Here is a 10,737-nt window from a genome sequence, read left to right on the forward strand (position 1 = left end):
TCTTGCTGCTGTCTGCAAAATTTTCTTGGTTCTACTCACTTCATTTACCATCAGTTCACATAAGCCTCTCCAGGTTTTTCTGCAATTACCCTGCACCTGATCATTTCTTATAGAACATTAATATCCCATAACATTCATATACCATAACTTTTTAAGCCATTCTGCAACCTGATGGGCATCCACTCAGTTTCAAAGAGAGCTGATACAAACATTTTTGCATGTATAGAAACTTTTCTCTCTTTTATTATTTCCTTGGGAAATAGATCTAGTAAGTGAGTTTTCTAAAGTGTTGGTCTGACCAAGTCAACTTTTGTAATGCCCTCAGGACAGTCTACCAAATGTATTCCACTTGCTCTCTCTCTCACCCCAAGTGCCAAACATAAAGTCTTCTATTTGGCATTTGTCATCTTCCTATCTTTGCAGTGCTCCTACACTCTAATCCCCTCTATCTATTCTACAATCCATGCACAAAGGTTGATTTTTTGTATTCTTCCCACAAGATATGCCATATCCCATTTGCATCAACTTTATCCCATGCTTGGAATTTTCTAACTTCTCCCTCCTAACTCCTTTTGTTTCATTCAAGACTGGTCTCAAATTTTATTTTCTAAAGGAGGCCTTGTTTAGTTTTCCAGTTTCTTGATGGTTTCCTCTTTAAATTCAATCTGTCATCTTGAATAAAACTATCTGTTTTTATATCTTATTTCCTCACTAAAATGTGAGCTTTCCAACATATAGCATTTCATATAGAATGATTTAATAAATGTTTTTTGATCAACTAATTAGTTCATCTCAGAAGAGAAACAAGTTTTATATATCAATGTGAGATACACATACACAAACTCACAAAATAATGGTAATTGAATTCGTGGGAATTGATTAATTTGGAGAGACAAAGAAAGACATATAGAAACAGAGAGATAGATAGAGATGGAAACAAAGATGCACAGAGACACATAGCTTATATAAAACAGAAAAAAATGGCAAGCCCTTATATCCACAGAATCAGTTGACTACTTTTTGGTAATCTTCTATTAGGGAACTTATCCCTTCTATTAGGGAACTTATCATAGGCAACCATGAGAATTTATTAAAGAACCATATGGATATTTTGTTAGCTGAATTCTAGAAATGTGTGATGAGGAAGAATTGAGAGCATGCACAGGTGTTCTATGACTGTTCTTACCTGTTACTGTAATTGTGGTTTTTATGGTCAAGCTCGTTTGTTGTCATTTTTTGTCATTTCCCCAGTTTCTTTATTGACTTTGAACTTTATGTTAATGTTGCTTAGTTGGGAGTGAGGAGACACTGTTTCACTCTTCAAGCTTTTTCAAGTTGTTTTCTTATTTAGTTTTTGGAGTCTACAAGTTTTCAGTCCTTCCAAAGTTCTGTTATCCTGAGATAACTAAAGTCACTGCTCTCCTGTTTTGAAGTCTTTACCAAGGAATAGTTCTTCTCTTCTGAAGTCACAAGTACTAATGCTCCTCTTGGCTCTGGAATTGTGACCAAGTCTCCTAATCTCCTACCGGCACAAGTCTTAGTGTTTTTCTCAGCCCTGAATCTATGACCAAGAGCTTTGATCCCTTATGACTGATTACAAACATTTCTCTCTTCTCTAGAATTGTGACTCAGAAGTGCTTATAGGAAATAGAGTTGTTAATCATTGTTGGATGCACTCCCCATACCAGCAAACATATTCTCTTAAAGTCATTCTGAGGAGATATACAACTACCTGCCTTTCTCTGGCCTAAGATTGTCAGATTGACTAACATGATGAAAACAAACCAAAAAAAAAAAATGACAAAGGCTTTAGGAGAAGGGGAAAATCATTAAGGATACTAATACATTGTTGATTGAATTGTGAGTTGACCCAATAATTCTGGAGAACAATTTTGATTTAAACCAAAAGGGCTATAAATTCATGCATACTATTTGATTTACCAGTACCACTACTATGTCTATATACACAAAGATTATGTTTAAAAAGATGGTAGAACGTTTTTGTAAAAGGGTATGTAAAGATGTTCTTTTTATGGAGGCAAAGAATTGGACATTTGGGCATGCCAATCCATTGGGAAATGGGTAAACAAATTACAGTAAATGATTCTGATGAAATACTATTATGCTCTAAGAAATAATGAACAAGATAGAGATAATTCTGTAAAGACTTATTTGAACTGCTGCAGTAAAGTGAGCAAAATTAGGAGCCACATTGTATACAATGACAACAATATTGTAATAATTAACTATATAAGATAGTTACTCTGATCAATATAATGATCTAAGATAATTCAGATAATTCAAAGTGACTCATGATTAAAAAATTCTATCCATCTTCAGAAATACAACTGATGAAATCTGACTCCAGACTGAAATATTCTTTTTAAAAAAAACTATATTTTTTGCTTTTTAAAAAATATGGCTAATAAGAAATTATATTTTGTGTGATTTCACATGTACAACTTATATATTCCTTGCTTCATTGAAGGGTAAAGGAGGAACTGGCATGAAGGAAAGACTTTGACTTGAAAATTTTTTAAAATGATTAAAAAAAAATTTCCCCCTTGAGTCCTTGAATTTTGGTGGATAATTGTGTTGATCAGAGTTGCAAAGTCTTTCACATTTGGTCATCCTTAAAATATTGCTGTTACAGAGAGGATTGTTCTGCTTACTTTACTTTATATCAGTTCATATAGGTTTTTCCAGGTTTTCCCTTCCTTCATAATGTCTTATAGCATAATAATATTCCATCATATTTATATACCAGACATTGATAAATCATTTCTCAAGTGATAGGAATAACTTCAGTTTCCAAATCTTTGTCATCACAAAAAGAGATGTAATAGATACTTTAATACATATGAGTTATTTTATGTTTCTTTGATCTAGTTTGGCTTATAAATCTAATAGCTGTATTACTTGATCAAAGAATATTCACAACCTAATAGCCTTCTGGGCATATTTCCACTTTATTCTCCAGAATGGCTTGTGAATTCATAGCTCACCAACAATGCATTAATTTCCCTCCATCCTTTACAGCATTTATCATTTTCTTTTTCTGTCCTTTTAGCCAAGTAGACAAGTATTTATCCAAGTATTTTAGAGTTGTCTTAATTTTCATTCTCTAATTATTAGTGACAGAAAAGTCTTCATATGAATATTGTTAACTTTGCTTTCTTTCTCTGAAAATTGCCTGTTAATCTCATTTGTTCATTTATTAATTGGTTAATACCAATATCTTTTTACTTTCTATAAATTTGTTTCAGTTTCTTATATATTTGAGAAATGATACCTTTATCAAAGCAATATGCTGATTAAAAAAAATCCACTTTTCTGTCATTCTGATTCTGGCTGCATTGGTTTTGTTTGTGCACAATAATTTAATTAATATAATGTAAGTAAACTTCCTTTTTATATCCTGTGACCTCTTTTCTATTTCTTTTTTAGTATTAAGATATTCCCCTTTTTATACACTAACAAATTTTTTCATGTTTTCCAAATTTGCATATAGTATCACCCTTAATGTGTCAATCTTCAGCCCATTTTGAGCTTGTCTTGCTATGCATTGTAAAATGTTGTTCTATGCCTAGTGTCTGCCAGATTAATTTCAATTTTTGCCAACAGTTTTCATCAGAGTTTCTGGTGTTATGAATGTAATCTCTGGGTTTATTGGATCCAGGTTACCATGCTCATTTTTTCCCCTGTATTACATACTTAATTCATTTGATGTTTTATTCAGTTTCAAATTGTTTTGGTAATTACTGATTATAATGTAATTTGAAATCTAGAATTCTAGACTAGTTTAGTTCCCTTTTTTTTTCATTTATTCCTTGATAGTCTGACTATTTTTCCTTGAGATGAATTGAGTTGATTTTTCCAGCTCTCTAAGTTAATTCAATGGAAGCATTAATTGATGTGACACTAATAACCAATTAATTTAGGTATTATTGCTCTTTTTCATATCAACTTGGCATATCCATAAGAAAACAATATTTTGATTATTTTAATCTGTATTTCTGTTAAAAGTGTTTTGTAATATTGTGTTCATATATTGCTTAGGTTTATCTTGGTAAATAGACTCTGAAGTATTGTATTCTGTATACATTTATTATAAATGGAATTTCTCTTTCCATCTCTTCCTGCTGGGTTTTGTTGTTAATATATAGAAAAGTTTATTATTTGTGTGGAGTTAATTTATAACCTGAAACTTTGCAAATGTTTTTCATCATTTTGACCAGCTTTTAAAATTATTCTCTTAGATTCTTTCTCTAAATATACCATTATCTGCAAAAAGTGATAATTTTTTTCATCATTCCTATGTTTATTCTTTCATTTATTTCCTTTCTCATTACTATAGCTAGCATTTCTATTACAACATTGAATAATTGTGGTGCTAATTGGTATCCCTTCTCCCATGGTCTTATTGGACTTGTTTTTCCTTTTAGTTTAATAAAATGTATTATTTTTTTAAAACTCCATTTATTCTTATGCTTTTAGTGTTTGAATCAATGTGAATATAGCATTGTTTCTTTTTTTTCCTTTTCTTAGAGTGGATAGAAATCTTTATTATTTAATTTTGCAAGTATGAAGTAAAGGCAGTAAATATTACTAGTCAGTAAAAATCAACTCTACCAGTCATTTGGAAATCAGTATGCTTATCTCAAAAGGTTGAAAACAGTTTACTAAATGAAAAACAGAGAAAATAGATATTAATCAATTTACTTATCAGAGAGATGAAAACAGTTTGTTGAACAAAAGTATTTAGAGAAAATAGATATTTATACAAAAATTATAAAATACTTATTGTAGGAGTCATTGCTTTACAAGGAAAGCAAAAGCTTATTTTAAGTAACATGGCCAGTTTGAAGGCTTTGAAATTTGTTAAATGGAAATTGAAGTATGCAAAAATGTATCAACATTCTACAAAAGACATTCATTTTTGTTCCTGAGTATACTAAAGCTATGAAACATAAGGGATCATAGGGAAGGCCACAGGTTTTCCAGAACTAACTTTAAGGGCATTTCCTTTCTATACTTTGTTTTCCTCCTTCTTTGTATTCTTGTTTGGAAATCCACATCTGTTAAAAAGCACCCAGAGAGGCTAAAGTTGAACCACCAATCCAGGAATTAAATTGTTGTTCCACCATTGTATTATTTGCAATCAGCTATAATCTCATGCTTGGAGGCATCTTCTGAGATAGTTCCTTATTTAATTTATCAGTGAAACTCTTTGGCAGAATGTTTCCTTCTGCCACTATAACATTGCCATAAATATCTGGTCTGATATCAATGTCACACATCCCCATTCTTGTGGTAACAACATGACTGACTCCCAACATTGTGTTGCCTGAAAGACCCTTCACATTAGAAGGATCAAATAATTCTTCAGGAATCTTGAGTCACTCACCACCAAAGTCACAATTGTAGACATTTGGAAATTCATAATGAACTGTTGGCATCTGTGCAGCCACTTGCTCATCATAAATTGAATCTAATACTTGGAGCACTGAAGCTTGAAAATCTTAGATCACACAATTACACATATAATTGTGTCAAGATCTCGTAACTTGTGGCAACTTTTCTTCTCTCTTCCAATTTGCTGGGGATCCTTCACAAACAGCCTCCTTTGATGTGATCATGTATGGAGGGATCAGGTGTACATTCATTTCGTGGAAGAATTCTCTACAGTGTATGGTAATGAAGTCTACAGCAGGAGGTGACTTCACAATGCCTTGTTGAAGAAGGTAACTGTTATGGCCTGGAATGGCAGTGATATGAGTGGCTCCACAATCCAAAATAACCCTATGGTATCACCATTGGCAAATTCTATAAGAACTGCAGTTTTACAAAAGAAGAATGCAGGGATGTTGTAGTGTTCAAACATCAACTCTGTCAGTTTCTCTCTTTGGTCTGGTATTCCACAGTGCCTCTGACATCAGAACAGGATATAAGCCAGCTTCTGATTTGAAATGCATCTTCTAAGTGTGATCCAAAATAGTTTGGAAGCTGTCCTAGTCTTCAATCATTCCATTTTTTAAAGGTAATATTGCCTCCATATTTTCTCGTGAAACATGCAGTGCATTGGTATCTATGTAGTATGTGGGACCTTCTTATTTGCCTTTATCTCCATTTACTTCTATCAATGTGCTTCCATCATCTCTTTCAAGTACCACACCAATAATAGAGGGAAAATCAACCTTTGGGCAGTCCTCACCAGCATAGCCAGCTCTCACTCTATAAGAGCCAGTGTCAAACACAAGAGCCCCAACTTTAATTCCTCCATAGACGCCACTGCTCATGGCTGCTGCTACTTCTGCTGCTGCTGCTACTGCAGCCATGGACACCTTAGCTGCTGCATTTAAGTAGCTCCCCACAGGGGCCTGCCCAGCCCTGAGGCAACCTGTAGCATTGTTTCAAAAAGCTTGTAATATATGTTTTAAATAATTATTTGTCATTTTTTTTTTGTTGACATGGTTAATTTTGCTTATAATTTATATATTAACTGAGTTCTTGGTAAAAATCCAGCTTTTTCATCGTGTATGATATTTGTGATATACTGTTATTATCTCCATGCTAGTATTTTATTTAATTTTTTTCCATCAAGTTTCATTAAGAAAATTGGTGTAGAATTTTCTTTCTGTTTTTGCTCTTCATGGTTTAGTTATCAAAATTTTCTTTCATACAAGAAACTTGGCAGGAATATTTATTTATGTATTTCTTCAAACAGTTTATATTACATTGGAATTAATTGTTCTTTATAAGTTTGATAGAATTTACTTATTAATCCATCATACTGTAAAGTTTCCACCTTTCTCAATTGGGGAATTTCATTCTGGTTTGTTCCATTTCTTTTTTCTAAGATAGGATTATTTAATATTTTATTGCCTCTTTTGTTAATCTGGACAATTTATATATATATTTTTTGCTTGTTTTTCTAGCCTATTTCTAGATTTTTGACTTTATGTCAGAGTTGGAGATAGGGGTAGGAGTATCTAGCCTGAGTTTTATTTATATTTTTATGTTTTGCTACTTTCACACTGCTCTCTCCACACTGCATCTTTTGTGGATGGCATTGTGTCATTTGGAATAAGATGCCCCTTCCAAGATAAGGTCACTTCTTCTAAACTTATCACATGCTGCTAGCACAAACCTTGAGTGACTCCATCTCCCTAGGTCTGTCTCTGTTTCTGTCTCTGTCTGTCTGTCTCTCTCTCTGTCTCTTTGTCTTTCTGTCTCTCTGTCTCTGTCTCTGTCTCTCTGTCTCTCTGACCCTCTGTCCCTCTCTCTCTCTCTCTCTGTCCCCTCTCTCAGTCCCTCTCTGTCTCTCTGTCTCTGTGTTTGTCTCTGTCTCTGTGTTTGTCTCTGTCTCTGTGTGAGTCTCTCTCTCTGTCTCTCTCTCTCTGTCTCTCTCTCTCTCTCTTTTTGTCTGGAGGAATAGAAGGTGGAATACTAAACTCCTCCCAATATCCTCTTTTACTGAGAGAAGAAACTAAACTGTTTCTGCCTTGAATCCACTGCCCTGACTTGAATTCAACTCCACAGAACAATATGCTCTTTTACCAGTGTTATATTCCCCACATCTGTTTTGTGCAGACTTGTTTGTGTCCTTTGCTCCTTTAGTATATAAGCATATTGAGGGGATATACTGTCTTTCTTAGTAGTAATTGTATTTCTAGCACTTATATAAGTGCTTGGTAAGTTTAAACACTTCTTAAAGGTTTATTAGATTGGATAGCATTGGATTCACAGCTCAATGGATTAGTTTTCAGTGCTTCCAAAAAGATTTGTTCACTGCTCTTTCGGGCTGCACTCTGGTTTTTGCATAGGTATCCTGCTCCCTTCCAATTATGGCTACTCCTCTCCACCTAGGTACTTTTACCAAAAACTGTGTAAGAAGCAACTGAACTGCTGATCAATTCTAGTAACAGAAGTCCTCTTGAATCTCTTTTTGACCAGATGATTTTCTCCATACCCTCCTTCAATGCTGTCTGCATCCCACATCAATTGTCACTTCTGCCAAAACAACCTCCCAGCCAGTCCACAAACTAGTGTATTCACACCTCTCCTTAAGCCTTCTTAAGTTTTCCTATACTGAAAAAACGACTCATTAGGAATTTTCTTAATTTTCCTCCTCAGAATTTTGTTTGGTGCATTTTTTCAGTTGTTATAAAGACTTTATGAAAGAATATATTTCTAAGGGGAGTGAAATGGTAGTTTTGTTCTGCTATCTTGTCTCTACCCACACACATATATTATTTCCATCAAAATAGAACTTATTTTATAAACAGTTTCTAATTTTCAAGGACTTACTCTTCAAACACCCTAAACAGTAATCTCTTTCTAATACTATTTATTTTTTTACAGTTATATATGAAATATCTACTATTAATTATTCCATTCCTTCCTTCTAGTTCTAATGAAGACTAGAGAGGTCTCAATACTTCACAAAGCTTTTTTTTTTTTTTTTTTTTTAATTCTAGTCCTTGTCTTGCAAATCTATTTTTTACCTAGGAAGCCACAGCATAAACATTTTGGATGAGATGGGGAACATGTGACTTAGAATTAGCAATAAATATAAAATTAGAAGAAATTATTTGAAACGTAAACTATGAAAAATATATTTAGTTAGACTGAATTGGTCCAATCATCTTGGAGAACAATCTGCTCAAAAAAAGTAAAGTATCTCTGCCCTTTGACCCATAAATTTAACTGCTCAACAAATATCTCAAGGACATCCATAATTAAAGAATAAGGTCTCATATATACTAAAGTACTTATTGCAACCTTTTTTTTTTTTTTTTGGACTATCAAATAACTGGAAGTAAAGTAGATGCCCACTGATTAAGGATGGATCAATCTAATGGTGGAACATGAACACAATAGAATACTATTGTGTTATTTGAAACAATAAAGATAATTCTATCTCACATGAGTAAAAAAATGGAAGACTAGACATCTTCCCTGTTACCTGCAATTTCTCAAATCTCTCCAAAAAAAGAAAAAGAAATTTTATATCAAAGGTAAAAGAACTTTAGCTCTATCTGGTGCCTTATAAACACAGAATCTAAAAGAAAATAAAACAAAAACAAAACATGAACTAACACTGACATTGAACTTATTTGGCACACCTCTCCCACTTTCCATGCTGTTGGCAGAGAGGCTACACTCATAGATCCAAGAATATGATACAGGCTTATAAAAACCTTATTCTCTACTCAATCTATTCTCTTACTTTCAGTACTAGGAAGAACCCAACTCGATGCTGTGGAAGTTTGACTGGACTGCTACAATTACCTTGTACACAGCCTTCAAGAACAAAACAGTATTGCTGAATGATGGCGAAGAAATTATTCACATCAAGTGATTTTTTTAAAAACGGGAGTTGTCATACTATCAGACAAAGCTAAATCCTTCAAAAAATGCAGATATACTATACTATGCAATACTATACTATATTATATGCTATACTATACTATTATTCTATATTTTACTATATTTTATGTTATAGTATGCTACACTATATTATACTTATTCTAAAAGGTACCATAGGCAACAAACAAATGTAATCAATTTTATACTCCAAATGCTAAGACATTTGTTCATAAAATTTATAAAAGAAACATTATCTGAGCTTCAAAATTATATTTAATTATATAGACTCACTACAGTCTTGTAAACGGAAATATCAAAAATCAATTGCTCTTCATACTTAGAAATTATAGTGACCAAACTTGGCCACAAAGAAGAGCTATGGAAATTTACCTCAATCCCATTATGTGCTGCTTAGTTTTGTTAAATGCTATTTGTTTTTTGTTATATAGAATGGCTTCCTAGGAGGGGAATATGATTGATAATTCAGATACTTAGGTGATGTGAAAACAAAAGATATCAATAAATTTTAAGAATAACAAAAATAAAACGCTACAATGGAAGGCACTTTATTACTCACAGTCTTTGTTTTCACATTGGCAATATGTGAAATTTCAGATCTCTCTGTTTTGCTCATCATTCCCTGGAGGTTTCCATTGTCTGGCCTCTAAAGTTTTCCTTCCTTACACTTTCCCCCCTTTCCTTTTTATCCTGATGAAATAGATTCTCATTTTTTTTTTAAAGAATTTTTAAACTGGTTTATACAATGTTGCTATGAGGATTAACAGAAATAAGGATACCAGATCTTTATGAATCTTTTTAAATCTTATTTTCCTAAAGGCAAAAATTTGTCTTTGCAAAATTGCAACCACAAATTAAAAGCAACATTCACTTTTCTGCCAAAAAAAGAAGTTGAAATCATGAGTGAACACTACCTGAAAAATATGTGCCCTTACAATTTCTTTTGTTATTTGAAAGCTGAATTTTTCTTCTTTTTTTTTTTTTTTTTCTTTTTTTGTTTAAGGACATGTGTATAATTCAGCAGGTAAGTTGAGTGATTTTTCTCTTGTGAGAGATTGTTATGTGAATTTCAATTAATTATGTTTTCCAATACCAAGCCTTTTTGATATAATTACTATTTATTTATGATCTACTGTCCTTTTTTGCTACAAGTAAATATATTTGGGCCAGCTCCTACAACTAAAAATAACACAGGCTGGTAATTTATCAGGGTTGCTTTAGGTCTTGCAGGTCTCTGGGGCCTAATTTTGTACTTTGAAGTCTTCAAGGAGTCATGTATTAGATTAGATCGTGTGACCTGTTTCCAAAAATGAACAATTTACTGCCTCTTACCAGTCCTATTAGGCC

At 32.9% G+C, this 10,737-nt stretch overlaps 1 pseudogene; it reads right to left on the reverse strand.

Annotated features, from left to right (window-relative positions):
• Window positions 1-5,012: 5,012 nt before the first annotated feature.
• LOC116422063 lies at window positions 5,013-6,299 on the reverse strand (annotated as a pseudogene).
• Between the last annotated feature and the right edge of the window lie 4,438 nt (window positions 6,300-10,737).

Source organism: Sarcophilus harrisii, chromosome 3 (genome assembly GCF_902635505.1).
Source record: "Sarcophilus harrisii chromosome 3, mSarHar1.11, whole genome shotgun sequence".
In the NCBI taxonomy this organism is placed as follows: Eukaryota; Metazoa; Chordata; class Mammalia; order Dasyuromorphia; family Dasyuridae; genus Sarcophilus; species Sarcophilus harrisii.